Below are 24,180 nucleotides of genomic sequence, written 5' to 3' on the forward strand. Positions count from 1 at the left end.
TGTTAAAGAGGTGGGTACTGTGGAGGTGACTGTTAAATAGGCGGCACTGTGATGGTCACTGTTAAGGGGGAAGACCCTTGAGGAGGTCACTGTCAAGGGAGTAGGGTGCAGTGAAACTCACTGTTAAAGGGGCAGGCTGCTGTGAAGGTCAAAATTAAGGGGATAGGCTGCTGTGGAGGTCCCATTTTAAAGTGGTGGGGTACTGTAGTGGGTCATTGTTAAGGGGGGGGGAACTGTGGAGTTCACTGTTAAAGGAGCGGGGTGCTGTAGAGAGCACTGTTATGGGGATATTGTCGATATCTTTTAGCGACACACACAAACATTAAATGAAATAGATAAAAGATACCCGTGCGAAGCCGGGTCCTTCTGCTAGTTTATAATAAATTAATATTTAAGTATTTTCATTTTCTTAATTCTCAGAGAACCCTTTTAAGTCCCATCAGTGGAATTGAATATGGGATCATTATATTGCTTGTCCCATATACTGCAATGAATTACTATTACCTTCTATGGGACATTCAGTGCGTTCCTATGTCACAGGAAGATACCTGTCATAGCAGAAACCTGGTGGCTATGGCACTTGCTCCAGTCAAGAGTGGGTGACATCTTTAATGACAGAACTTCAGCCATACAACCATAATCAGTCTGCATAAATGTGGGGAATCCAAACTTATCTTAAAGAAGGGCATAGTAGGGCACTAGTTCTTAAAAGTTTATTACTCCAACTGACCTGTTACTTTTATTCTCTGGGTCAGTACAATTACAACGATACCACATATGTATAGTTTTTCTTGCTTTTTAATACTGAAAAGAAGTTTTCTTTGTATTGCCATATTCTGACCCCGATAACATTTTTATTTTTATGTGTATAGAGCTGTGTGACAGTTCATTTATACCATTTTGGGGTGTGTATGACTTTTTGATCACTGTTTATTCAATGAAGGAGCCAAAAAACTGTGCCATTTTGACTTTGTTTCACAGTATGGGATAAATATTTTAATATTTTAATAGTATGGGTATTTTTGCACGTGGAAATGCTCATGATGTTAATTTTTTCAAATTATAATTTTTGGGATTTATTTTAATTTGGGGAAAGAGGAGTGATTTAAATTAATATATTTTTTATTTTGAAGTGTATTTAAGATACTGCGCTGAAGGACAAATTTTTAGAGGTTAATGTTATACTATACAGGTATTGCAACTGGATGCAGGCTGGCATGCGAAGATGTGTCACTATACAGGTGTTTGAGCTGGTTGGAAACCGCTTACCTGCAGTGAAGACTTCAGTTGGCGTGCTTTTGTCTGCGTCCCTGTAGGTTCGGTAAGGCGGCTTTTTTCCTTTTCTTTTCTTTTCTCTACTTTTTTGCTGCTTTATTGCTTTGGTTATCAGTTCGTTTTTTCTTTCTTTATTCTTTATTCTTTATCGATGCTTTGGGTCAGGATGGGGTAATCCAGCTGCAGGATGGAACGGCGTGCTGCCTCGTGCCCCGGCCGGTGGCACGCTGCTGCCGCAGGTGGAGGTGTGTGTAGGGGAGTGGTTGGCGCTCACTTGGAGTTGGTTAGTGACGTCACTAAAGCGGTCAAGCAATGACCGACAGGTGCCAGGTATCCTTCTCCAACACGTTTCGAACAGACGCTGTTCTTCCTCAGGGAGTGTTGCCTGGCTGTTCATGCACCCTTTTTATAGGCACTTCTCCAGAGCTTTAACCTCTTCCCTGCCAATCCTGCATGAGTTCAGTGTCATTCACCTATTCAAAAGCGAACAATTCTAGCTCCGCATTTAGTCCGTTTGGTATTAGGCTGTCCATATTGAATATCCATTTGGATTCCTTTTTTGACATCTCCTTGATGTAGTCCCCCCCCCCTCTTGTTGGGTGGTATTATTTCAACCCCACAAAAACGGGATCCAGCAAAGTTTCCCCCATGCTTTATACGGTAATGACGCGATAATGGATGTCCTTCATATTTTCTGTGTCATGGGGTTCCGAAGGTGCACTCGGTCTCCCATTGCCCGCAGAACTGTTGCTTAGCTTTTGGAATGAGGTTCTGTGTTTGACCTCATTCCCAGGGCGGCTTTACTAGCTGGGTGGCTCCTTGCTCCTAAGTCTGCCTTGAGCGCCGAGCTGATCACTCGGTGCTCGACTGGTTGGTCTGTCGGTCATGTGACGCTGGCCACGTCACATGACCCTCACTCCCCACTATAAATACAGGCAGCCTGCTGGCTACAGGTTGCCTGTTAATTTCTAGGTTCCTGGTATTTGTTGGACTGCTGAATACTTACCTGATCCTGTTCCTTGACCATCCTTTTGCCTGATCCTCCTGTACTGCGCATCCGTCCTGGTATTGTGACCTCGGCTCCCACCTGACTACTCTCTTAGGACTCCTCTTGTACTTCTCTGCTCTCCTGGTATTTATGACCCCGGCTTCTCCTGACAATTCTCTGCTTGCTCCATTTGTACTTTGCAGCTTTCCTGGTATTGACTCGGTCCGTTCACGTCCTGTTGTTTGTCTGTCTGTCATCCCTGCACTTACTCCAAGTTAGGGATTGCCGTCCAGTTGTCCCCTGTCATTAGGACTCGCGAGGCAAGTAGGCAGGGCCAGGGGTAAGGGTGGAGCGCAGTGGTCACTTCCCTTCCCCCTGTGTGTGTGTGTACGCGACCGTTACAGATTAACAGGCCCAATAACCACTGTATTATGAATCCTCTGGTGACCCTGACTGACTATGTCTCTAATCTGACGCAGATGGTGCAGGAGTTAGGGGAAAAACTCAGCTCTTTTGAGTTAGGGCAAGGCTCTTCCACTCCTCAGGCCTCCAGTCCGCATTTTGAGCCCCAGATTAAGCTCCCAGAAACCTTTTCTGGAGACCGGAAGAAGTTTCTCTCTTTTAAGGAGAGTTGTAAACTTTACTTCCGTTTGCGCCCCGTGTCCTCTGGCCCCGAGAGTCAACGCGTGGGCATTATCATTTCCCGATTACAGGGTGATCCCCAGGACTTGGCGTTCTCTTTACCTGCTGGCGCCAGTTGTTTATATTCTGTGGAGGGGTTCTTTCAGGCCCTAGGTACCCTCTATGATGAACCAGACAGGGCTCTAGTAGCCGAGACGGCTCTAAAGGCACTGGTTCAGGGCAATTTACCAGCGGAGGATTATTGCACCCAATTCAGAAGGTGGTGTGTCCCCTCAGGATGGAACGAACCAGCCCTGAAGAGTCAGGTCAGGTCTGTCTGATAAATTAAAGGATCTTCTGGTCAGTTATCAACTTCCAGAGACCTTAGAGGAGATGATGACCCTTGTTGTCCGACTTGACCGACGGGTTAGAGAGAGACGACAGGAACAACAGTACTCTTCCCAGATGGTGGTCCAGCCAGAGGCCTATCCCAGAGACAATGCTGAGGTCTCCACCGAGGAACCCATGCAGGTTGGCATGACCCGAGGGAATCTTCGCCGCAGACGTGGAGAATGCTTTTACTGTGGAGATTCTGACCATTGGATCAACCAGTGTCCTAAGAAGGTCCTCTCTGTCAAGTCTCCTAAGGCAAGGCAACCTAAAGACCAGGTACACCCTGAATTTTCTAAATGTAAGCTTTCGGTACCCATTACGATTTCTCTGGGAGTAGATAAATGGGCGGGTAAGGCCTTTATTGATTCTGGCTCAGCGGCTAGCTTTATTGACTCTGAGTATGCTGTTAGATTGGGTATTCCTATGTTTGCCTTACCAACTCCTATCCATGTCATGGCTATTGATGCTACTCCTCTTATTGGTGGTACGGTGAGCTTATGTACCTCGGAGATTTCTCTAACCGTGGGTGTGTGCCACTCAGAGAGATGTTCGCTTCTAGTCCTGGAGAACCTACCTGCTGAGGTGGTACTAGGGTTGCCTTGGCTCCGACTACATAACCCCACTATAGATTGGTCCAATGGGGAGTTGGTGAGATGGGGGCCTAAGTGTGACTCGTGCCTGTCCGTGGTACAGGCTGGGGTCTCAGTAAAGTCTGATACTTTACCCTCTGTTGTTAGAGAATATTCTGATGTATTCTCATCACCAACCCCAGAGGTTCTACCCCCCCATAGACCTTATGATTGTACCATAGAGCTAGTAGAGGGGGCCAAGTTTCCTAAAGGACGAATTTATAATCTTTCTATGCCCGAACGCAAGGCCATGGAAGATTATATTAAGGAGAGCCTTGGTAAAGGGCATATTAGACCTTCTGTCTCTCCTATGGGGGCGGGGTTTTTCTTTGTTAAGAAAAAAGATGGTGGTCTTAGGCCATGTATCGATTACCGGAGATTAAATAAAATCACTGTCCAGAATAGATACTCCCTCCCATTGATTCCGGATTTATTTAACCAGGTCCTGGGGGCAACCTGGTTTTCCAAAATTGACCTGAAAGGGGCATACAATCTAATCCGAATCAAGGAGGGAGACAAATGGAAGACGGCGTTCAATACTCCGGTAGGACACTTTGAATATCAGGTGATGCCTTTTGGACTCAGCAATGCCCCAGCTGTGTTCCAAAACTTCATGAATGACATTCTTAGGGAATTCTTAGGTAAATTTGTTATTGTCTATCTTGACGACATTTTGATATTCTCTCCTGACTTCGAATCCCATGTGTCTCATGTTAGACAAGTATTAGAGGTGTTGAGGGAGAATCAGCTATCCGCTAAACAAGAGAAATGTGTCTTTGGTGTGCAGGAGATTCTGTTTCTAGGGCATGTTCTGACTCCTCACGCCTTCAAGATGGATCCTGGTAAGGTACTAGCAATTAAGGAATGGGTAAGACCTTCATCCTTAAAGGCCTTACAACGGTTCTTAGGTTTCGCCAATTACTATCGTAAATTTATTATGAATTTTTCCGTAATTGCTAAACCGTTGACCGACCTTACTAAGAAAGGGGCGGATTTGGAGAATTGGTCTACTGAGGCCATTTCTTCATTTGAAAAATTAAAAAAGGCATTCAGTAGCGCTCCCATTCTGATCCAGCCTGATCAGGAGAAACCTTTTATTGTGGAGGTGGATGCGTCCGAGGACGGCGCAGGAGCAGTCCTTTCACAAGGTCCTGCCAGCCTCACTAATCTGAGACCATGTGCCTTCTTCTCCAGGAAATTCTCTCCCACGGAGAGAAACTACGACATAGGGAATAGGGAGCTGCTGGCCATTAAATGGGCTTTTGAGGAGTGGAGGCATTTTCTGGAGGGGGCAAGGCATTGTGTAACTGTTGTCACTGACCATAAAAACCTTATGTTTCTCGAGTCTGCTAAGAGGTTGAATCCCCGTCAAGCCAGATGGGCTCTGTTTTTTACTCGTTTTGATTTTTCCATCACGTTCAGGCCGGGAAGTAAAAATGTGAAGGCGGACGCATTATCTCGGAGCTTCCAGGCTTTTCAACCTACTGAGGTACCACCTGAATCCATCCTACCAGCAAAAATCTTCTTAGCAGCTCTTACCCAGGATATCTCGGCTCGCATTAGGTCGGAACAACATCTGGCACCGGTATCCACCCCAACAGATAAGTTGTTTGTTCCCGTACAATTTCGTCTCCAGCTGTTGGGTGAGTGTCACGATTCTGCCTTTTGTGGACATCCGGGTGTTGAGGGCACTAAGGATCTGGTTTCTAGATCTTATTGGTGGCCCACTCTAACTAGGGATGTCAAGTCCTATGTGTCAGCCTGTGAGGTTTGTGCCAGGTCCAAGACACCTAGGACTCGCCCTGCTGGTAACCTACGACCCCTACCCATTCCCAGTAGACCCTGGTCCCATATCTCGATGGACTTTATAACTGACCTACCGCTGGCGGAGGGTAAGACTGTAGTGTGGGTAGTGGTGGATAGGTTTAGCAAGATGGTCCATTTCATTCCCCTGTCTAAACTCCCGAATGCCAAAACCCTGGCATCTATTTTTGTGAAAGAAATTGTTTGATTGCATGGTATCCCGGAAAATATTGTTTCGGACAGGGGTGTGCAGTTTGTGTCCAAATTCTGGAGAGCCTTCTGTCAAAGATGTAAAATTTCGTTGTCATTTTCTTCCGCCTACCATCCTGAGAGTAATGGGCAGACTGAGCGCCTTAATCAGTCTGTGGAACAATTCCTGAGGTTGTATGTTGCTGATGACCAGCAATTATGGGTCAAATTCCTTCCATTGGCTGAATTTGCTCTGAATAACCGTGTCAATTCTTCTGCTGGGGTCTCCCCTTTTTTTTGTAACCATGGTTTTCATCCCCGTTTTCATTCTGGGTCGTCCGTCTCCTCCTCTAACCCTGAAGCTGATAAACTCTCCTCCGAACTGTGCACAGTTTGGGCCCGGGTTCAATCGAACCTAGAAAAGGCTCAATGTTCTCAAAAACTCAAGGCCGATAGGAGACGTTCAAGGGGGGTAAACTTTCAGGTTGGGGATAAAGTATGGTTGTCCTCCAAGAATCTATCTCTCAAGGTAACTTCTAAAAAATTTGCTCCTCGTTTTATTGGACCATATAAGATCACGGAAGTGATTAACCCGGTATGTTTTAGGTTGGAGCTGCCTGAGTCATTCCACATTCATAATGTGTTCCATAAATCTCTGCTTAAAAAATATTTTGAACCGGTAGTACCATCAAAAGCCTCGCCTCCGCCAGTTCTTGTTAATGATGCTGTCGAGTATGTGGTGTCTAAAATAGTGGATGTCAGGAAGGTGCGTAATTACTTGCAGTACCTGATTCACTGGAAGGGGTATGGACCTGAAGAGAGATCTTGGGTACCTGCCAGGCAGGTTCATGCTCCTAGACTTGTTCGTAAATTTCATTTAGAACACCCTGAAAAGCCATCGCCTGAAGTCTTGGGTCCGGTGGCCCCTCGTAAAAGGGGGGGTACTGTCACGGGGTTCCGAAGGTGCACTCGGTCTCCCATTGCCCGCAGAACTGTTGCTTAGCTTTTGGAATGAGGTTCTGTGTTTGACCTCATTCCCAGGGCGGCTTTACTAGCTGGGTGGCTCCTTGCTCCTAAGTCTGCCTTGAGCGCCGAGCTGATCACTCGGTGCTCGACTGGTTGGTCTGTCGGTCATGTGACGCTGGCCACGTCACATGACCCTCACTCCCCACTATAAATACAGGCAGCCTGCTGGCTACAGGTTGCCTGTTAATTTCTAGGTTCCTGGTATTTGTTGGACTGCTGAATACTTACCTGATCCTGTTCCTTGACCATCCTTTTGCCTGATCCTCCTGTACTGCGCATCCGTCCTGGTATTGTGACCTCGGCTCCCACCTGACTACTCTCTTAGGACTCCTCTTGTACTTCTCTGCTCTCCTGGTATTTATGACCCCGGCTTCTCCTGACAATTCTCTGCTTGCTCCATTTGTACTTTGCAGCTTTCCTGGTATTGACTCGGTCCGTTCACGTCCTGTTGTTTGTCTGTCTGTCATCCCTGCACTTACTCCAAGTTAGGGATTGCCGTCCAGTTGTCCCCTGTCATTAGGACTCGCGAGGCAAGTAGGCAGGGCCAGGGGTAAGGGTGGAGCGCAGTGGTCACTTCCCTTCCCCCTGTGTGTGTGTGTACGCGACCGTTACATTCTGGTTATACAGTGATCAGGTCCCAATATTCAAAAGAATAGTAAAAAGACACTGGGACATCCTTAAAGAGGACAAAATATTAGGAGAATTTATCCCTAAAGACCCAAAATTTGTATTCAGAAGGGCACAAAATATAGGTAACATAATTGCCTCAACAGGTAGATGTACAGGAACCAATGTAGGGGAAAAAAATCAGAAATTAAAAGAAGGAGGACTAGGAGGGTTCCATCCGTGTAGAACCTGCAGAGGATGCAAAATATCAAAAAATAAAAAAATAATAACAGAAATCAGCAACTCAGAGGGATCCTATAAACACATCATAAAACACTTCATTACCTGTAATAGTAAAGGGGTCATATATACCTTAACATGCCCTTGCAATAAAAGCTACGTGGGCCGCACCAAGAGAACCCTAAAGAAAAGAATAGGAGAACATATATACAACATAACCAGAATGTAACGGTCGCGTACACACACACACAGGGGGAAGGGAAGTGACCACTGCGCTCCACCCTTACCCCTAGCCCTGCCTACTTGCCTCGCGAGTCCTAATGACAGGGGACAACTGGACGGCAATCCCTAACTTGGAGTAAGTGCAGGGATGACAGACAGACAAACAACAGGACGTGAACGGACCGAGTCAATACCAGGAAAGCTGCAAAGTACAAATGGAGCAAGCAGAGAATTGTCAGGAGAAGCCGGGGTCATAAATACCAGGAGAGCAGAGAAGTACAAGAGGAGTCCTAAGAGAGTAGTCAGGTGGGAGCCGAGGTCACAATACCAGGACGGATGCGCAGTACAGGAGGATCAGGCAAAAGGATGGTCAAGGAACAGGATCAGGTAAGTATTCAGCAGTCCAACAAATACCAGGAACCTAGAAATTAACAGGCAACCTGTAGCCAGCAGGCTGCCTGTATTTATAGTGGGGAGTGAGGGTCATGTGACGTGGCCAGCGTCACATGACTGACAGACCAACCAGTCGAGCACCGAGTGATCAGCTCGGCGCTCAAGGCAGACTTAGGAGCAAGGAGCCACCCAGCTAGTAAAGCCGCCCTGGGAATGAGGTCAAACACAGAACCTCATTCCAAAAGCTAAGCAACAGTTCTGCGGGCAATGGGAGACCGAGTGCACCTTCGGAACCCCATGACACAGAAAATATGAAGGACATCCATTATCGCGTCATTACAGTATAAAGCATGGGGGAAACTTTGCTGGATCCCGTTTTTGTGGGGTTGAAATAATACCACCTAACAAGGGGGGGGGGGACTACATCAAGGAGATGTCAAAAAAGGAATCCAAATGGATATTCAATATGGACAGCCTAATACCAAACGGACTAAATGCGGAGCTAGAATTGTTCGCTTTTGAATAGGTGAATGACACTGAACTCATGCAGGATTGGCAGGGAAGAGGTTAAAGCTCTGGAGAAGTGCCTATAAAAAGGGTGCATGAACAGCCAGGCAACACTCCCTGAGGAAGAACAGCGTCTGTTCGAAACGTGTTGGAGAAGGATACCTGGCACCTGTCGGTCATTGCTTGACCGCTTTAGTGACGTCACTAACCAACTCCAAGTGAGCGCCAACCACTCCCCTACACACACCTCCACCTGCGGCAGCAGCGTGCCACCGGCCGGTGCACGAGGCAGCACGCCGTTCCATCCTGCAGCTGGATTACCCCATCCTGACCCAAAGCATCGATAAAGAATAAAGAATAAAGAAAGAAAAAACGAACTGATAACCAAAGCAATAAAGCAGCAAAAAAGTAGAGAAAAGAAAAGAAAAGGAAAAAAGCCGCCTTACCGAACCTACAGGGACGCAGACAAAAGCACGCCAACTGAAGTCTTCACTGCAGGTAAGCGGTTTCCAACCAGCTCAAACACCTGTATAGTGACACATCTTCGCATGCCAGCCTGCATCCAGTTGCAATACCTGTATAGTATAACATTGACCTCTAAAAATTTGTCCTTCAGCGCAGTATCTTAAATACACTTCATTGCCTTTCCTGTGCGGCAGTTTTGTGTGGTTCTTGCCGCGATACCGCTGCTTCTTGCATACAGCATCCACTGAGCGCCACCCCTGCAATTTCTCTATCCCATATTTTTTATTTTGTTAATGATTTTAAAAACTTTTTTCTTTTTTTTATATTTTTTAATAGTTCCCCTAGAGAGCTATGACAAACAATGATTAGATTTCTTTTCTCAATGACTCCAATGCATTAGCATTGGAGTTTATCAGACTTACATTATGTTCTGAAGGAGCCCTGCCACAGACAGGCTCTCCATAGAAACTAAAGTGTGACATCCTCATACCACTCCTGAGTACAGAGGCTGCCGCAAACTATATCCAGCTCCTCAGTTCCTCACTAGGGGGAGCCAGTACACGGCCGGAAGCGTGCGCTCCCAATCTTTAACTTCCCAGATGCCATGATCACAATATTATCATCGATCGCATACATTAGTCCTGGGTGCCTGCTGTTTAAGCAGGACAGGTAACTTCATTAGGTGCCTGCTGTTAAGCAGGAAAGGTAAGTTCATTCATATATTTTATGTCTGATGTGGGTCTGATTTGGGTGTCTGATGATGATTGGGGGTCTGATCTGAGGTCTGATGGAAATATTTTTTTCCTTTTCTTCCTATAAATACTTGGTGCGTCTTATGGTCCAGTGTGTGACTTATGTAGCAAAAAATACAGTATATGTATCCCCAAACAATGGCAATAAAATAAATAAAAATGATCCCACAATAAACAAAGCCTCATATAGCCATGCAGCCATAAAGCAACAAAAAATATTATGTATAATGCAGAGAAGCAAATACAAAAAAATGGTGCTGGTTATTAACGAGGTTGTCCCACAAAAACTATTCTACAGTTTTCAAACCAGCACTTGGATCTGTATTCTTTTGTAAATTTTTCAAGTTATTCAATAAAATGTATCTGTATAGCGCCACCTGCTGTTTCTTTTTTTTCTTATTTTTTTGTCAGGCTCACTGAGAAGGCCGCACATGCTCAGATTCATCCTTCAACTGCCACCTGGCCACCTGAGCTGTGATAGGGAGAAAGCTCCAGCAGAAAATACATTTCCTTTAAGCTGTCAGCTTGATATAAATCTAGAAGAGCAATGAATGGGGAGATATCTGGATCCATGTGCTATATTATGTATTTTCATTTTTTACATTAATCATGAGATACCATCTTTAAGATCTTTTCAAGTCTGGTTATTAAAGGGGTTGTCCTATCTTGGACATTAGGGTCATATAGCTACAACAGAGCCTGCAAAGTGATCATGTGCAGCCACCCTCCATTAATTTCTATGAGAGTGCCGAAAATAGCCCAGTGCGTTGCTCGGCTATTTTCCCCATTCCATAGAAATGAATAGATGGCGGCCGCATATATCCGGTGTGCCCTCTGTAACTTTGCGGGCTCCATTCTAATGATAGGTGTGGGTCCCCGAGTTGGGACCTACACCTATTACACATTTGGGGTTATCCTAGCAATATTCCCCCAATGACCAAGATAGGAAAACCCTTTTAAGGCTTTAACTATTGCTAATTTTTTCTCCAGTGCTCAAAAAAAACCTGCTATTTCCTGGCTGCAGAAAGCCTTTATAGTGGTGTAGAATACTGTGCCTTGCAGTAACAAGCATAGTGAGTTTGCTCTGGTAGTGAAATAATACCTTGAGTCAGTATGACATGCAGATGACAGACGTCGCTCTTAGAATCACACACTTTACTTATTTGGAAAGTCACGGGGCCAAAACTGACCAAATAACTCAAGTATGAACTCAGCCTTACAGGTCGATGTTAGCGCCAAGAAGAAGCGCATTCCTTTTACACCTTTCTCAAATGATTCCACATAGATGTCTACAGAACCTGTTATATTAAACGCTTAAACAAGTAGAGGCCCCCCGACAGAGTGGAGAGGGTGTCAGCAGTAAGTTTGTGTTGACGCCACTGATTATTTTGCCTTTCCCCTGCTCCGTCAGAACAATAACCCCCAAAAAATATATCCTGTTTGTTGAGCATCCGCCTTCACTCTGTCAGCATTTGGGCAATAATCCATCAGTATTTCTAATGCCAAAAAACAGGATTGGATCCAAAATAGAGATGACCGAGTCAACCATTCAAGAACCGCTGGGTTGCTGGCCAAGACACGACCGCTAGCTGACACTGGGAGCTCAGGCCTCTCTAAATGAACCCTGCTGCCACGGCCCCCTTACTCTGCTGTGACCTCTGCCTGCCCCAGAAACATTTAGGCCTCTGCTACTCCACTGTGCAGGGCCTGGCACTTCTCTGTCTGACATACTGTTAGATCAAATAAATAAAAAGGAAATTAAAAGACCCCAAAAAAGTCTGCAATTTTCTCACTTTATCACACAACGGCTAAAAACGGCTTTAGAACATAAAATGCACAGCTGAACGGCAAATATATATTTTCTTTTTCCACTAATACACGCTGCATAAGGCTGTAGAACATATAAAAGCACCGCTGAACTGAAAATATATTTTTCTTTTGCCACTAATACACTACAAAAAGTGCTGTAATTTTAGCACTTCACCACACAACGGCTAATAAGCCTTTTTTTCCCACTAATACAAGCCAAAGCACTGGGGCAAATAAAACATAGAAATATTTCCTTGTAATAAACCCTGTTAATGGCTGTAACACCCCAATAACAAGAATGGTTTGCTGGAATTACAGAGCTATATAATAGCAATTTGGATCCCCAGTCAGTGCAGCAAAGTGTAATAGGATTGTTCCTATTACCCAGGCTGTAACCTCCCCTACTGAACCCTGTTCAACATAAATGCTGTGGATTGATTCATCCTTATCCTTTCCCTACACCTTGAATAATCTTTCCCTGCACTTGTAAATCGTTTTTTTTTTTTTTTTAGCACAATGAAGTTTTTTCTAACACTGTCCCTAGTGCCTGCTGACATCTTTCCCTGCACTAAGTAACTGGAAAATGGTGGAATCCAAGATGGCTGAGGCTATTTATAGGGCTGTGACATCATAGGACTGGCTAGTTGCTGATTGGCTGCATGCATGGCATTATGGGTGATCCCACCTTCCCAGAGTTCCTTGCTCCATGTCCTCACACGTGCAGCAGACATTTTAGGAAAAAATGTGATTCGATACAACGAATCGCGAGGAAATTTGGCTTTGGTGCAAATCAATTTTTAAAAAAAATTCTGATCGAATTCCACTTTGTCAGCTTCGATTCGCTCATCTCTAGCCTTTACCCAATTTTATATTTAACTTTATTTAATACTTAATCTAGTTATACATAATTATATTTTGTCTGTATAAATAAGATGATGATTTAATCAGTATATCGCACAAACCTCAATTATCAAATGCAGAAACGTGTCTGGAAATAACATTACCTCCAGCCTCTCCACTCCACCCACCTTGCACAACAAACATTTGTTGTTTACAAGAACCTTCTTTTCAAATGTTCTCATAATGTTTGTATTCATTATGGATTTCATATGAATTAAGCAAAGTATCCATATTTTAACTGTGCTGCTAGAACAACACTGCTGATAAGCTCATGCAGAGGAGCCTGGAAATACTAGGAATCGCAACTAGAGATGAGCAAATTTAGTGAAATTAGTTTTGAGTCTGATTCTAATCAATTGTTCAGAAAATTCTATTCAGGTCCAAATCGATTCTACTAGAATCAAAAGGTGCTCCAATTGGCCTGAAAATTGGCAAATGAGATTCTAAAATCTCTTAGGACTCTTTTTCCTCTTTATACACACAAACCTTAGCATCAGAAGAAACAGTGACTTACTCTGAACAAATAGTCCATAAAATGCAACTTTTTTTGTGAACAGCAGATATACATTGGATATGGAAGTTCATGGACAATGCAAGAGATGTGAAGTTGTGTAAAGGTAATAGTAGTGGCAGCAATCAGCACAGTGTGAAACATGACAAACAAGGTAGGAGATGCGTGGCTTTATAGGTGTAGTAGTAGTGGAGGAGTAGCAGCTGGAGCAGCAGTATACTGTAGGATGGAACATGGTGCACATGGAGACAGCAGTAGAGATGATTTGGCCATTGATAAATATCCACTGCCAGCAACAGCAGATCCATTCATTGGCCTTAGCCAGAGGTGTGTGAAAATCCTCACAGATCCATGCCTGATTCATTTTGCCAAACATGATGTTTTCTACACTTATGGAGGATAACTGTATCTGCATGGGAGTGATGATGCCATCTCCTATGCTGAATACCCTCTCTGACAGTACACTGGAGGTTGGACAAGATAGAACATTTACTGCAAACTGGGCCACTGTTCAAATATGTCTGCAAAGAGATCCATGGGCTCAAGGAACAGGGTATGTGCCTTGAGAAAGTGCACAGACCAGGTAGGACAAGACCTGGCTCTTCAAGCAGTGCATATTCATTTGCTGATGTAGCTTGGCATGACATTTGAAAAACTGAATTGGCTGCTGCTGAGTCTGCTACGGCTTCTGCTACTTGTGAATCAGAGACAGCGGGAGGAGAGTGACTCAGGTGGCAGGTGGAGAGTGGCCTTCTGGTCACACATACCGGCAACGGGTGTCTGCCTGGCGAAAGCTGGGGAAATCTGTGCAGAGCATATCCTGGTAAAACAATTTTCACTCCCTTTTGGAATCAGGAAAACATTTCTCCAATTTACTTTGATAGTGAGAGTCTTAAAGCAGGACTAGAAAGTAGTCATCACTTGGTGGTAACCATGTGCTTGTCAGAACGTATGCAAGCAAGCATACAGTTTGCCAGCGGACACAGTTCTTTCAGGTTTTGACCCCAATTATGAATGGTCATGGCCAGTGTTGTTATCCTTATCATCAGCCTCATCCTCCTGCATCACCAACTCCTCCTCCTTCTCCACCAGTGGTTCCTTAGCTCCTCATCCTCTCTCACCTCCTCCTAAATGGGACTTAGTCCATGCAGGTCTCAAACAGGTACAGGGAAGATAGCAAGAAGTGGAAGCTGTTCATTTTTAACCTTCACTTGTGGCACCAGCATGAGTATTTACTTTAATATACTGTAAATATTAAGGGTAATATAGTTGATGTGACTGTAGTCCCTTACTGACAAATCTGGTGGACTCTTAAAAGAGGCAAAGTAAGCAATACATATTAGGGATCGACCGATATTGATTTTTTAGGGCCGATACCGATACCGATAATTTGTGAACTTTCAGGCCGATAGCCGATAATTTATACCGATATTCTGGGAATTTTCATTTTTGAGAAAAAAAAAAAATTCCTACACAAATCTGCTGAAAATTAATATGTTTATTGTTAATGTGTATTTTTTTGTTTATTGTTAATGTGTATTTTTTTTATAAGTCTTTTTCATTTATACTTAATATTTTTGTGGGTTTTTTTTACTAACTTTTAGCCCCCTTAGGGACTAGAACCCTTGTCCTATTCCCCCTGATAGATCTCTATCAGGGTGAATAGGAGCTCACACTGTCCCTGCTGCTCTGTGCTTTGTGCACACAGCAGCATGGAGCTTACCATGGCAGCCAGGGCTTCAATAGCGTCCTGGCTGCCATGGTAACCGATCGGAGCCCCAGGATTACACAGCTGGGGCTCCGATCGGAGGAGCAGGGGAGAGGGGATCCTGTGGCCACTGCCACCAATGAGTAATACTGGGTGGGGGGGGGCGCACTGCGCCACCAATGATTAATAATGGGGGGCTTGGGGGGGGCGCACTGCGCCACCAATGAAGATAAGTCTCTCATTCATATACAGGAGGCGGGAGCTGGCTGCAGAATCACATAGCCGGCTCCCGACCTCTATGAGTGGTAGCTGCGATCCGCGGCACCTGAGGAGTTAACTACCGCGGATCGCAGCTATCGCTCATAGAGGTCGGGAGCCGGCTATGTGATTCTGCAGCCAGCTCCCGCCTCCTGTATATGAATGAATGAAAGGCTTATCTTCATTGGTGGCGCAGCGGCCACAGCCCCTCCCCTCCTCTTGTCTTCTCTTCTGTCATTGGCGGCAGCGGCAGCAGCAGCACAGGGGGAGGAAACACTGCTTCCTTCTCCCCTGTGCTGCTGAGGGAACACAGAGAGCGCTGAGAGCAGCGCGTTCTCGTTATCGGTATATCGGCAAAATAGATGCCGATACCGATAACGTTCAAAATCCTCAATATCGGCCGATAATATCGGCCAAACCGATAATCGGTCGATCCCTAATACATATCCCTCATGAGTTGCCACTGCATAACCTAAAAAAACACCACATGCTCCCTGTTGGGTGGTCTCATGCATAATGTAATCCTTGACCACGTTATGCTGCTCATACAGACACTCCAGCATATGCAAGGCGTAATTGCAGTGATTTGGAATGCTGTGGATCAAGCAGTCACAATTAATTTTTTTAAAAGCATTGCAGCACTAAATCTATCACTTGTGCCATTCAGCTTGTGTGTGTTTTTTTAACCAAAAGCAGTGCAGCCACAATGTTCCTGCCATTGTCTATGACCACCTTGTCCAGTTGCACTTGATGGGGAGTAGTGTTGATCACGAATATTCAAATTTCGAATTTTTATCGCGAATATAGGTACTTCGAAAATTTGCGAATATTTCGAATATAGTTATATATATTCGTAATTTCGAATATTAGAATTTATTTTTCGATTTTTTTTTTTCGATTTTTTTTTTTATCAGTACACACGATCCCTCACTGCTTCTAGCTTGTGGGCCAATAAGAAGGCTGCAATATACTTGACTTTAGGAGTAGTAGTGTTTGCGAATTTTGCTCTATATTCGTTTTTTTTTTAATATTCGCTATATTGCTATATATTCTTGTTTTAGAATATTACGAATATTCGAAAAAACTAAGTTATAGCAATATAGAGAATATTCGAAAAAATCGAATATAGAGCAATTTAGCTAATATAGTGCTATAATCTTCTTTGTCTAATAGTTGTAAGTTGAAAAATTCTCAATAAAAAATTAGAATCCGAAAATTCGAATTCCGAAAATTTGCATATTACACAATCATTACCTTTCCGATTTTTCGAGTAAAAAAAAATCACGAATTTTCGACTAATATTCTACTAAATATTCGCGAAATATCGCGAATCCGAATATGACCCCTGCCACTCATCACTAATGGGGAGATATCCAGAGAGAAATTTGCTTCTTGATGCACTTTAGCAATTGATCCGCTGTGTGCAGTGACATAACTTAAAATGACTGAGCCCCACAGCAAATTTTTTAATGGGCCCTCACAGAAATGTTTTAACTTCCTTCTCCCATGCAACCCCCACTCCTGTGACTAGTCAAGAAAGCTCCCTCAGGCCAGACCCAGCAGCTGCTCCATCTATTTCCTACATGTATATACTGTAAGTCATGTCACTGTATATACTGTCACTGTATAAAATATAATTTTCTAATATTGTTTAGGGGCCCCTGACAATAAAATCTTTTAGTCCTTCTCCTGGGTGTGCCCCTTCAGAGGCCGGGCCCCAAAGCTGCAGCTTCCTCTGCTTCCCCTATAGCTACACCCCTAGCTGTGTGGCTTCTCTTGCCCAGACTCATAACTTCGAAGATGGCGTGGCAATTACACATATGATGGAGTGGAAGCAATGCTCTGTCCTGTTTCTATTGGGGATGGGAGGATGTCCATTGAAAAAAAGCATCTGGTGTGGGAACCAGACTGACACAAATGTGGTGTGAATAAGACCTGGCCTTGTTGCAGTGGTGCTGCCTTGATACGAAAAACACTGACTCAGTGGGCCATGAAATAGATGTACTATCCCTGGTCATAATTGATGCTCCAGGTATCATATAGTTAGATAGCATATAGTTGTTCTTTGGCCACACATTTTGTTATGTATGACTGACGATGGAGAAGAGAAGGAGGAGTAGTCTGAGCAGGAGAAGCAGTAACGATGATGATGACAAGGACACTATACTGCTTGTGGATGTGACCTCTCTACCACAAAGTTTGGAGAATGAGAACAGGCCAGTTCTATTTTCTCACTGGATCTGGTGATGACGCCTCTTGCTGCAATAGAACTGTGGTCCTTTTTTTTGTGTTTGTGTTAGCAGTGGTTTTGTCTGCCATATAGGAAATACCCACACAGAGCTACCAGTGGCCAAGCATGACCTAGGACTGGCATGTTTTAAGCCTACACCAATGCTATCAGTGGCATCACAAGTAGCTGAGTTGACCAAATTAGAAACAGATTTGCCGCTGGCAGTTATTTTATTTATTTTTTATGTTTTGGCTGCACATTGCCTCTGCCTTTTATTGCTGTCAATGGCCACCACCATCATCCTCCAGTTCCCAGGTCCTGTCCAATACACAATCATCATCATAGTCGTCACCCTCCACACCAGTTTTATCAGACTGTGATATTTTATCTTGGGCTCCTTGGCCTCCTTCGCGATTCTCTCTGTATTTGCCTCGAGTGCCACTGTCACCATAGCTACCAGTGTCCTTATCACCACCACCATGGATAAAAGTCCCACTACTACTACCCTACCACCCCCACCAAAAACACAGTTATGTATTTGAGTCATTGGGTCCCGTGTCTCCTCCTCATGGCAGTCCAAACACTGAGGGTGCTGTCACACATTCATGCTTTTATGCAGTTTTTGAAGCCAAAACCAGGAGTGAATAAAAAAAAATGGAAAAGTAGTATTTGTCCTTAATACTTTCTCTTTATTTATGATCCACATCTGATTTTGGCTTCAAAACTGCATAAAAAACCTGAATGTCTGGTAGCACCATGACTCTTTTGACACAGCTCAGCAAAAGGAGTACCTTCCATAGAACATGGTGTGCTGTTGGCTCTTCGTAGACAAAAAGAAGATGCCCCACTGGGGGGTGGGGGGCAGTAAAGACAAAAATGATACAAATGAAATGGGCCACAAAAAGGAGGAGCAGGAAGAATGAGTTGACCCCTGAATCAAAGAACGGTGTCTGACTCAGAGGTGAAAATGACATCATACTGCTGTGATAGAGAAGATGAGTGAGCATGCTGTCCAGAATTTCATCTTCTTTTTCCTCAAAAATAATCTGCTGCTTACAGTAAGCAAGGGAGAACTGTAGCCGGCTGCTACCACTACTGGCTGAGCATCGGTGCCAACTGTGCTGTATTACTGTTTGCACTACTTCAGCCACCCACATACTCACAGATTGCCTTTAGTTTTCAACTCGACTTCAAGTCGTTTACCAGACATTTTATTATGAAGCATATTTTAAGCAATGAGAAGTCACAGGTTTGATACACTGATTATTAAATCAGGAAAATTTGTAACAAGTTTATAGGAAAAACGGTGCAATTGGACTACCCGTGCAACCACAATAATAACTTCTATTAAGACACTAAAATATGCCTATGTGCGAGTGCTATTGATGCAGTAAAATGTGGTTATTTGCACTCATAAAACTGGGATACAAATTTCAACAGGTTTTAGGAAACGATAAAAAACACAATGGGACATCCTCAGGGTGTGACAAAAATATTATTACACTGCTGTTGATGTAAAATACACTTATTACACACGTATAAATTTAGAAGATTTGCAACAAATTTTGGGAAAGAAAAAGGTGCCATTGTGCAGGATATGTAGCAAAACTTATGGTGCCAGAAGCTTTGCAGCAAGTTTTTGGACAAAGAAAGCTAACTCTTGCACATAAAAAAAGTTAAAAATCTCATGTGCAGCGCTACACATGAAATTATGAACAGCTCTAGCCCTGGCTACAATACACTAACTGCTGCTATCCTGTCATTAATGATAAAACATTTCTACCTAGTAATTCATCTACCTAAGTCTTCTTCCCAATACCTATACTGTCCCTGTAACATCCTAAAATGGCTGCCTTGTGTGTCTAGCTAGTATCTATCAGAGACTTTGCAGACACATCCTATCACACCATTGGCTGAGATTACAATGACGTCTGTGCATCCGAGCTAATATACAGCTGATAGACCATCCAATATCCTCCCTCATGATTAGCTTTCAGGCTGACTGCAAAGCTTTGTGGGCAAGCTCACCAGCTGAGGTTCCAAACAGGGTCATGTGATCCTCTGTCTTCATTCTACATGCCTCCCTTACCAATGTGTTAAATTTTAAATATAAATTAGTGGGCACTGTTTTGTGCAGCACAGTGGCTCCTTGGTTAGCACTGGTGCCCTGAATTGCTGGGGTCCTAGGTTCAAATTAATCATAGGACAACATCTGCATGGCATTTGTATGTTCTCCCCGTGTTTTTGTGGCATTTCTCTGGGTACTTCAGTTTCCTCCCACACTCCAAAGGCATACTGAAAGGGAATCTAGAGACTGAGCTCCACTGGGTACAGCATGTGATGACATTATCTGTAAAGCACTGCAGAACATTTTAATTCTATATAAATATGTAAAATAAATATGTTTGCTTGGAAGAAGAATTTTTGTGAAACTTGTGAGGAATCTGATTTGTTTAGAATTGATTCACTCATCTCTAATCCCAACACTTAAGCATGCCTGCTTTGGAGTCTCTAATACCTCTAATACAGAATCCATGATATTCCAGTCTGCCATTTCTTCAGTTAAAACTACTGATTAGGGATGAGCGAACCCGAACTGTATAGTTCTGGTTCGTACCGAATTTTGGGGTGTTCGTGACACGGACCCGAACCCAAACATTTTCGTAAAAGTCTGGGTTCGGTGTTCGGCGCTTTCTTGGCGCTTTTTGAAAGGCTGCAAAGCAGCCAATCAACAAGCGTCATACTACTTGCCCCAAGAGGCCATCACAGCCATGCCTACTATTGGCATGGCTGTGATTGGCCAGTGCAGCATGTGACCCAGCCTCTATTTAAGCTGGAGTCATGTAGCGCCGCACGTCACTCTGCTCTGACCAGTGTAGGGATAGGATGCAGCTGCTGCTGTTAGAACGAGATTAGGCAGTGATTTACTCTTCAAAAACACTTACTGAAGTGATCGATGTACAGCTGTGTATCATTCAACCTCTGCTATTTAATTGCTCACTGTTTATAGGCTGCTGAGAGCGTTTTTCTGTCACTTTTTTCTGGGGTGATCGGCGGCCATTTTGTGTCTTGTGGTGCGCCAGCACAAGCTGCCACCAAGTCCATTTAACCATCAATAGTGTGTTGTTGTTTTTTTGCTATAGCCTACATCAGGGGCTTGGCTGTGCTTGCTATTTTATTGAGGGGTGAAATACTATTGCCAAAATAGCAGTACCCTCAATCTGGTGTTTCAACTGTGGCTAGCCAATTGTAATACTGTCTGCTGTCTGGCAAAGAATATATTTTTTTCTGGGTTGAAATACAATTCCCAAATTAGCAATTCCCTAAATCAGTGGTTTCTACTGTAGAAGGCCAAGTTTAAATCTATTCATAAAAGGGTATATTACATTGAAGGTGCTGATAGGGTCATTCTCAATAACTTCACACGCTACCGTGCATCTCCAAGTCTAATTGTGTCCGTAAACGTATACCTGTCATCCAGCGCATAAATAATAGGCCTACAATTTATATTCAGCTAAATCTGTGGTTACTGCTGTGGCTGGTCAAGTTATTTAGTGTCCGTCAAAGCACAGTTTTTGTTCTGGGTTGAAATACAATTCCCAAATTAGCAATTCCCTAAATCAGTGGTTTCTGCTGTAGAAGGCCAAGTTTAAATCTATTCATAAAAGGGTATATTACATTGAAGGTGCTGATAGGGTCATTCTCAATAACTTCACACGCTACCGTGCATCTCCAAGTGTAATTCTGTCCGTAAAGGGATACCTGTCATCCATCCAGGGCCTAAATACTAGGCCTACAATTTATATTCAGCTGAATCTGAGGTTACTGCTGTGGCTGGTCAAGTTATTTAGTGTCCGTCAAAGCACAGTTTTTGTTCTGGGTTGAAATACAATTCCCAAATTAGCAATTCCCTAAATCAGTGGTTTCTGCTGTATCAGGCCAAGTTTAAATCTATCCATAAAAGGCTATATTACATTGAAGGTGCTGATAGTGTCATTCTCAATAACTTCACACGCTACCGTGCATCTCCAAGTGTAATTCTGTCCGTAAATGGATATCTGTCATCCATCCAGGGCCTAAATACTAGGCCTACAATTTATATTCAGCTAAATCTGTGGTTACTGCTGTGCCTGTATTAGTGTAATACGGTACCTAAATAGATAGCCAGATAGTGTTAGGTGCCTGTAAAAAAAGGCCTGAATTTGAATTCAATACATTGGGCCAAATAATTTTTTTCTTATTGTGGTGAACGGTAACAATGAGGAAAACATCTAGTAAGGGACTCGGACATGGTCATGGTGGTGTTAGTGGACCCTATGGTGCTGGGTAGAGATGGCCCGAACTATCCGACGGCGAACAGTTCCCGGCGAACATAGCTTGTTCGCGTTCGCCTCTGCCGGGCGAACACATGCGATGTTCGGTCCGCCCCCTATACATCATCATTGAGCAAACTTTGACCCTGTACCTCACAGTCAGCAGACACATTCCAGCCAATCAGCAGCATACCCTCCCTCCCAGACCCTCCCACCTCCTGCACAGCATCCATTTTAGATTCATTCTGAAGCTGCAGTCTTAGTGAGAGGAGGGAGACTGTAACTGCTGCTGATTTAATTGGGAAATCGATAGCTAGGCTAGTGAATTCAGTGTCCACTCCAGTCCTGAAAGACTCATCTGATCTCTGCTGTAAGGACAGCGTCCTGACAGCACCCCAAAAAGCCCTTTTTAGGGCTGCAACATTAGTCTGCTTTTTTTTTTTCCTTTATATACATATTGCAGTTGCCTGGCCTGCCTGTGTGTGAGGAGCTGCAGGCCCACAGACTGTAGTGTGCCCACTGCCAGTGCTCACCCCTGTCATTCCGTGTGGCACAGGACTTTGCTTAAAAAAAGGCACTTAATTTTTACACTTTAATCTAAGGTTAGTTGCCTGCCAGTGTGTGTCAGGCTGACTTCCACTGACTGTAGTGTGCCCACTGCCAGTGCCCACCACTCATACCGGCTGGCACAGGACTTTGCATAAAAAAGGCATTTAATTTTTACACTTTAGTGTAATTTCAGCTGCTTGCCTGCTGCTAGTGTGTGTCAGGCCGACTTCAACTGACTGTAGTGTGCCCACTGCCAGTGCCCACCCCTGTCATACCGAGTGGCACAGGACTTTGCTTAAAAAATAGGCACTTAATTTTTACACTTTAATCTAAGGTTAGTTGCCTGCCAGTGTGTGTCAGGCTGACTTCCACTGACTGTAGTGTGCCCACTGCCAGTGCCCACCACTCATACCGGCTGGCACAGGACTTTGCTTAAAAAAGGCATTTAATTTTTACACTTTAATGTAATTTCAGCTGCTTGCCTGCTGCTAGTGTGTGTCAGGCCGACTTCAACTGACTGTAGTGTGCCCACTGCCAGTGCCCACCCCTGTCATACCGAGTGGCACAGGACTTTGCTTAAAAAATAGGCACTTAATTTTTACACTTTAATCTAAGGTTAGTTGCCTGCCAGTGTGTGTCAGGCTGACTTCCACTGACTGTAGTGTGCCCACTGCCAGTGCCCACCACTCATACCGGCTGGCACAGGACTTTGCATAAAAAAGGCATTTAATTTTTACACTTTAGTGTAATTTCAGCTGCTTGCCTGCTGCTAGTGTGTGTCAGGCCGACTTCAACTGACTGTAGTGTGCCCACTGCCAGTGCCAACCACTGATACCGGGTGGCACAGTAGCTTGCCGATAAATAAGGCATTTAATTTTTAGACAGTAGTCTAAATTCAGTTGCTTGCCTGCTGCCAGTGTGTGTCAGGCCCTCTTCCACTGACTGTAGTGTGCCCACTGCCAGTGCCAACCACTGATACCGGGTGGCACAGTAGCTTGCCGATAAATAAGGCATTTAATTTTTACACTTTAGTGTAATTTCAGTTGCTTGCCTGCTGCCAGTGTGTGTCAGGCCCGCTTCCACTGACTGTAGTGTGCCCACTGCCAGTGCCAACCACTGATACCGGGTGGCACAGTAGCTTGCCGATAAATAAGGCATTTAATTTTTAGACAGTAGTCTAAATTCAGTTGCTTGCCTGCTGCCAGTCAGTGTGTCAGGCCCTCTTCCACTGACTGTAGTGTGCCCACTGCCAGTGCCAACCACTCATACCGGGTGGCACAGTAGCTTGCCGATAAATAAGGCATTTAATTTTTACACTTTAGTGTAATTTCAGTTGCTTGCCTGCTGCCAGTGTGTGTCAGGCCCGCTTCTACTGACTGTAGTGTGCCCACTGCCAGTGCCAACCACTGATACCGGGTGGCACAGTAGCTTGCCGATAAATAAGGCATTTAATTTTTACACTTTAGTGTAATTTCAGTTGCTTGCCTGCTGCCAGTGTGTGTCAGGCCCGCTTCCACTGACTGTAGTGTGCCCACTGCCAGTGCCAACCACTGATACCGGGTGGCACAGTAGCTTGCCGATAAATAAGGCATTTAATTTTTAGACAGTAGTCTAAATTCAGTTGCTTGCCTGCTGCCAGTCAGTGTGTCAGGCCCTCTTCCACTGACTGTAGTGTGCCCACTGCCAGTGCCAACCACTCATACCGGGTGGCACAGTAGCTTGCCGATAAATAAGGCATTTAATTTTTACACTTTAGTGTAATTTCAGTTGCTTGCCTGCTGCCAGTGTGTGTC

The 24,180-nt window shown here is 44.3% G+C and overlaps 1 protein-coding gene across 1 annotated transcript in view; it reads right to left on the bottom strand.

Annotated features, from left to right (window-relative positions):
* Window positions 1–24,180, bottom strand: part of TMEM132D (transmembrane protein 132D) — a gene marked incomplete at its 5' end in the record, with an annotated part of 1,395,909 nt that overhangs the window by 913,268 nt on the left and 458,461 nt on the right. The window lies entirely within an intron of this gene.

This window comes from Bufo bufo, chromosome 2 (assembly GCF_905171765.1).
Source record: "Bufo bufo chromosome 2, aBufBuf1.1, whole genome shotgun sequence".
NCBI classification, from domain to species: Eukaryota; Metazoa; Chordata; class Amphibia; order Anura; family Bufonidae; genus Bufo; species Bufo bufo.